This window comes from Porites lutea, chromosome 4, assembly GCF_958299795.1.
Source record: "Porites lutea chromosome 4, jaPorLute2.1, whole genome shotgun sequence".
In the NCBI taxonomy this organism is placed as follows: Eukaryota; Metazoa; Cnidaria; class Anthozoa; order Scleractinia; family Poritidae; genus Porites; species Porites lutea.
In genome coordinates, this window is record NC_133204.1 from 50,344,705 (window position 1) to 50,350,891 (window position 6,187).

At 39.7% G+C, this 6,187-nt stretch overlaps 2 non-coding genes across 2 annotated transcripts; one reads left to right on the plus strand and one right to left on the minus strand.

The window, feature by feature from the left end:
* The first annotated feature begins 2,933 nt into the window (after positions 1-2,933).
* Trnam-cau (transfer RNA methionine (anticodon CAU)) lies at positions 2,934-3,006 on the plus strand. Its single transcript has one exon. It is a non-coding gene; the product is annotated as a tRNA-Met (tRNA).
* Positions 3,007-4,622: 1,616 nt separating this feature from the next.
* On the minus strand, positions 4,623-4,695 carry Trnam-cau (transfer RNA methionine (anticodon CAU)). Its single transcript has one exon. It is a non-coding gene; the product is annotated as a tRNA-Met (tRNA).
* Between the last annotated feature and the right edge of the window lie 1,492 nt (positions 4,696-6,187).

Here is a 6,187-nt window from a genome sequence, read left to right on the forward strand (position 1 = left end):
GCCTTAGCTGACCAAATAACCATGAAACAAAACCTGGATCAAGGACTGCTGATGAAGATTTCTTTCTATGAGGAGTAAAAAAGATTGCAGTAAAACTCTGCAAGTTAATTTCGTAACATGTTGAAAAAGCCTGCAAGTTAATTTCGTAACGTGTTGAAAAAGTCTGCAACATATTTTGTAACGTGCGGAAAAAGTCTGCAAATAAAATTGGAATAAAATGTGTGTCACTATCGTAAAGTTCTAAGCAGTGTAAAGCCATTGTGGTTTCATCGGCCTACATCGACCTACATCGGCCTACATCGGCCTATACCGGCCTACATCGTCCTATATCGGCCTACATCGTCCTATACCGGCCTACATCGACCTACATCGACCCGAATACTATAAATAGACAACGAGCACTCTTGTGTTACGATCATTGTGTGTTAAGTTTTCATTGCGTTAACATGCCCTACAAGTTCAGACGCATGTGTCCTATTTGTTATAGACAGGATTTGCTTTACTTAGCAGATCATTTACGTCAAGTGCATAAGTTATCGAGTGAGGAACGACAACCGCTATTAAAGGCAGCGTTATTTTCTCATCAATTGCCTCCCTCGTTTTCACCAAGAGTTCATCCTCAAGGGCTGTATACACATCCAATTTTACAAGGACTGCCACAATATCCTATGAGCATGAACCCACAATTACAGCAACCCAGTGGGCATCAAGGTACTAAACAGCAACCACGAAAAGTAGCCAAGATCGAAGCAAGGCCGTGTTTACAGATGACACCCTATCCGGACTTTAAGTTTAATCACATGTTCTCGATGCTGGTAGTAGGCCCGACTCAATGCGGGAAAACATATTTTGTTGAACAGCTGCTAACAAAGAATTGTATCAAGTACCCTAGCAAGAAATCTACAGGTATTTACTGGTTTTATAACCAATGGCAACGTTGCTATGCAACTTTGCAAAGAACGCTGGGTGATGAGATAGAGTTTGCCCAAGGTTTACCAGACCTGAGCGAAGATCTAAGAGAAATCAATCCAAAGTTTCACAATGTGTTGGTGTTTGATGACCTCATGAGCCAGGCCACAGATAGTCCACTACTTTCGCTGTTATTTACTCAAGGGAGACATCGCAATGCGAGTGTGATATTATTGCTGCAAAATATGTTTCCCAAAGGAAAATTCAACACTGATATCAGCAGGAATGCTCAGTATATGGTCCTCTTTCGTAGTCCCAGTGATCGTAAGCAAATCGACATGGTGGCGGAGCGGATTTTTACGAAAGACAGGTCAAACTTTATGAAAGTCTATGCGAAAGAAACCGAAAAGCCTTATGGGTATCTTTTGGTGGACAATCAACCCAAGACTCCAACAGAGAAACAAGTTGTGGCCGAGGTGTTTGAAAACTGCCACTGTTATCCTAACATAACCACTTGTACTAAAACAGTATCGGAGGCAGATAAACCTGAACTGGTATCTCGAAAACGTCCCATAGATCCACCGTTAGTGAAAAACAAACACCGAAAGCAATCTGAACAGAAGCAGAAAAAAATAGGGACAATCAAGGCGAATCCTGTGAAACAAAACGTCAAGAGCAAACGGCGAAAACAACCTCAAAAGAAGACAGTGAAACAGAACATCAATAAACCTACGTCCGTTGTATCACCGACCAGAGAAAATTTCAGGGAGAACCCGATTAACTGCGAGGAGGTCCCGTTTAACTCTGATGAACAACAGTGTAGCTCTGATGAGGAACAGTTTACTTTTAATGCAAACCAGCTAAACACCAGGGCTAGACGACATGTATATGCTAGAGGACGTAGCTTTGGACCGAAGATTGTTTATGAATAAAAAAAACATTAGCATTTTTTGCCTGTTACATTAGACAGAGAAAAGTTTTATAGCTTTCAAAAGCAACTTTTTCACTGAAGCTGTACTACATTCCGTAGGTTAGAAAAGTAACTGTCAATGACTTGTGTAATAAAGAGTTTTCAAAACGCAGCTACGTGTTCTGTCCTGATTTATTTTGCGAATTTAATAGGATTGGAATCTCTTATAGTTTTTACCTTCACAGGAGGTCACGTACTGTTACAGCGAGTCTAAACTTTGCAATTTTAAACACACAAGGATTTATTAGCAGTTTAAATGCAAACTTTTTAAACGACACGTTTATTTTACAATGATTCACTCACAGGGCTACGTTATCGCTAATAACACCTTTTTTGTAGCACTATAGAGAGCGAACATCGATCGTGAAACTTTAATAGTTTTTGACCTCACAGGAGGTCACGCGCAGTTACAGCGAGTCCAAACTTTGCAATTTTAAACACATAAGGATTTATTAGCAGTCTAAAGGCTAGCTGTTTTAAAATGACCCGTTTATTTTACAATGATTCACTCACAGGGCTACGTTATCGCTAATAACACCTTTTTTGTAGCACTATAGAGAGCGAACATCGATCGTGAAACTTTAATAGTTTTTGACCTCACAGGAGGTCACGCGCAGTTACAGCGAGTCCAAACTTTGCAATTTTAAACACATAAGGATTTATTAGCAGTCTAAAGGCTAGCTGTTTTAAAATGACCCGTTTATTTTACAATGATTCACTCACGGAGGTTATTACCGGGGCTACGTTATGGCTGATAACACTTTTTATAGACAGCGAACATCGATCGTGAAATCAAGAATTGCGTGACGGCAATCTCTTACAGTTTAATCTTGCATAATATATATCAGTAGCATCTTTTCAGTATTTTAAAGTCTTTGGAACTAACTTCTAAACTACACACGTTGCCTAGACCGAGACAACTTCCAGAATTAGCCGTCGATCTGTATTCTAAACTCTCCGTTTTCATTTTTATAGCGATGGTTTATTTCGTTACACATTCAAGACTTTTCGTCACCGGTTTTTAACTTAACCTTTCAGTCTAGTTTTCACAACAGGCATTGTGGCGAAGTGGTTATCGCGTTGGCCTCATAAGCCAAAGAGCCGAGGATCGAAACCTCGCAATGCCTTTCTCTTTTTCCTTTGGAATATAGCGATTCTAGGCGAGACGATCTGATAGAGTATTTTCACTACTACAGACAGCTAGCTTTTATTTCAGTTTAACTACGTTTAAACATGATTACAATCACCCGGTAGCAAAGATTGTTCGATCGAACTGCAACGCAATTCTGATGTGAACACTTTACTAAACGATCGATCGATACAATGCAGGTTTGAAGGAAACCGTGCTGACTCACACGTTTGTGGAAATCTACTCACAGGGACCACTACATCATATTTTTCTGGAGTTAAAGCGTAAACCTGATTAGTATTCAACTTTCGACTTCAAATGAAAAGTTTACCGGTGCGTGAACCTCAACGAATTGAACTAAAAACCTCCCATCGTAGAATCGATCGATGCAATGGCCAAACGAGTGGTAAATAACAGCTGTAAAAAACTAGCGAAGTGAAAAACAATCCTTAAAAATCCACACAAACTATTCGCTGATTTATTTCCATCGAAACTGCTACGTGATCGCTACGCTGTAAGCATTGCCAAATGACTTATGACGTCAACCCGTAGCCTTTAATACTTAAATTTCTAGTGGCATTGTGAAGTGGGCCGCGGTAGATCCGGTTCAGCCCCTGCCGAGAATTTCTTTTCCTTCTTCTAATCATTCTAATTAATATAATAAAGTAACGAAGTAACACGACGAAAAACGAATCAAAAACGAGAGAAAAAATCGATAACTGCTTAGAACTAATCAATATAGCTCAGCAGCATTGGTAGTCTGTTGGGTCCCCATTGTTATGTAAATGCATAACAATGACGTCATCGGAAGTGGTCGGAAACGTCCGACCACTTCCGCTGTCTGGGCCCCAGACCCCCAATGCTGCTGAGCTATATTGATTAGTTCTAAGCAGTTATCGATTTTTTCTCTCGTTTTTGATTCGTTTTTCGTCGTGTTACTTCGTTACTTTATTATATTAATTAGAATGATTAGAAGAAGGAAAAGAAATTCTCGGCAGGGGCTGAACCGGATCTACCGCGGCCCACTTCACAATGCCACTAGAAATTTAAGTATTAAAGGCTACGGGTTGACGTCATAAGTTATTTGGCAATGCTTACAGCGTAGCGATCACGTAGCAGTTTCGATGGAAATAAATCAGCGAATAGTTTGTGTGGATTTTTAAGGATTGTTTTTCACTTCGCTAGTTTTTTACAGCTGTTATTTACCACTCGTTTGGCCATTGCATCGATCGATTCTACGATGGGAGGTTTTTAGTTCAATTCGTTGAGGTTCACGCACCGGTAAACTTTTCATTTGAAGTCGAAAGTTGAATACTAATCAGGTTTACGCTTTAACTCCAGAAAAATATGATGTAGTGGTCCCTGTGAGTAGATTTCCACAAACGTGTGAGTCAGCACGGTTTCCTTCAAACCTGCATTGTATCGATCGATCGTTTAGTAAAGTGTTCACATCAGAATTGCGTTGCAGTTCGATCGAACAATCTTTGCTACCGGGTGATTGTAATCATGTTTAAACGTAGTTAAACTGAAATAAAAGCTAGCTGTCTGTAGTAGTGAAAATACTCTATCAGATCGTCTCGCCTAGAATCGCTATATTCCAAAGGAAAAAGAGAAAGGCATTGCGAGGTTTCGATCCTCGGCTCTTTGGCTTATGAGGCCAACGCGATAACCACTTCGCCACAATGCCTGTTGTGAAAACTAGACTGAAAGGTTAAGTTAAAAACCGGTGACGAAAAGTCTTGAATGTGTAACGAAATAAACCATCGCTATAAAAATGAAAACGGAGAGTTTAGAATACAGATCGACGGCTAATTCTGGAAGTTGTCTCGGTCTAGGCAACGTGTGTAGTTTAGAAGTTAGTTCCAAAGACTTTAAAATACTGAAAAGATGCTACTGATATATATTATGCAAGATTAAACTGTAAGAGATTGCCGTCACGCAATTCTTGATTTCACGATCGATGTTCGCTGTCTATAAAAAGTGTTATCAGCCATAACGTAGCCCCGGTAATAACCTCCGTGAGTGAATCATTGTAAAATAAACGGGTCATTTTAAAACAGCTAGCCTTTAGACTGCTAATAAATCCTTATGTGTTTAAAATTGCAAAGTTTGGACTCGCTGTAACTGCGCGTGACCTCCTGTGAGGTCAAAAACTATTAAAGTTTCACGATCGATGTTCGCTCTCTATAGTGCTACAAAAAAGGTGTTATTAGCGATAACGTAGCCCTGTGAGTGAATCATTGTAAAATAAACGTGTCGTTTAAAAAGTTTGCATTTAAACTGCTAATAAATCCTTGTGTGTTTAAAATTGCAAAGTTTAGACTCGCTGTAACAGTACGTGACCTCCTGTGAAGGTAAAAACTATAAGAGATTCCAATCCTATTAAATTCGCAAAATAAATCAGGACAGAACACGTAGCTGCGTTTTGAAAACTCTTTATTACACAAGTCATTGACAGTTACTTTTCTAACCTACGGAATGTAGTACAGCTTCAGTGAAAAAGTTGCTTTTGAAAGCTATAAAACTTTTCTCTGTCTAATGTAACAGGCAAAAAATGCTAATGTTTTTTTTATTCATAAACAATCTTCGGTCCAAAGCTACGTCCTCTAGCATATACATGTCGTCTAGCCCTGGTGTTTAGCTGGTTTGCATTAAAAGTAAACTGTTCCTCATCAGAGCTACACTGTTGTTCATCAGAGTTAAACGGGACCTCCTCGCAGTTAATCGGGTTCTCCCTGAAATTTTCTCTGGTCGGTGATACAACGGACGTAGGTTTATTGATGTTCTGTTTCACTGTCTTCTTTTGAGGTTGTTTTCGCCGTTTGCTCTTGACGTTTTGTTTCACAGGATTCGCCTTGATTGTCCCTATTTTTTTCTGCTTCTGTTCAGATTGCTTTCGGTGTTTGTTTTTCACTAACGGTGGATCTATGGGACGTTTTCGAGATACCAGTTCAGGTTTATCTGCCTCCGATACTGTTTTAGTACAAGTGGTTATGTTAGGATAACAGTGGCAGTTTTCAAACACCTCGGCCACAACTTGTTTCTCTGTTGGAGTCTTGGGTTGATTGTCCACCAAAAGATACCCATAAGGCTTTTCGGTTTCTTTCGCATAGACTTTCATAAAGTTTGACCTGTCTTTCGTAAAAATCCGCTCCGCCACCATGTCGATTTGCTTACGA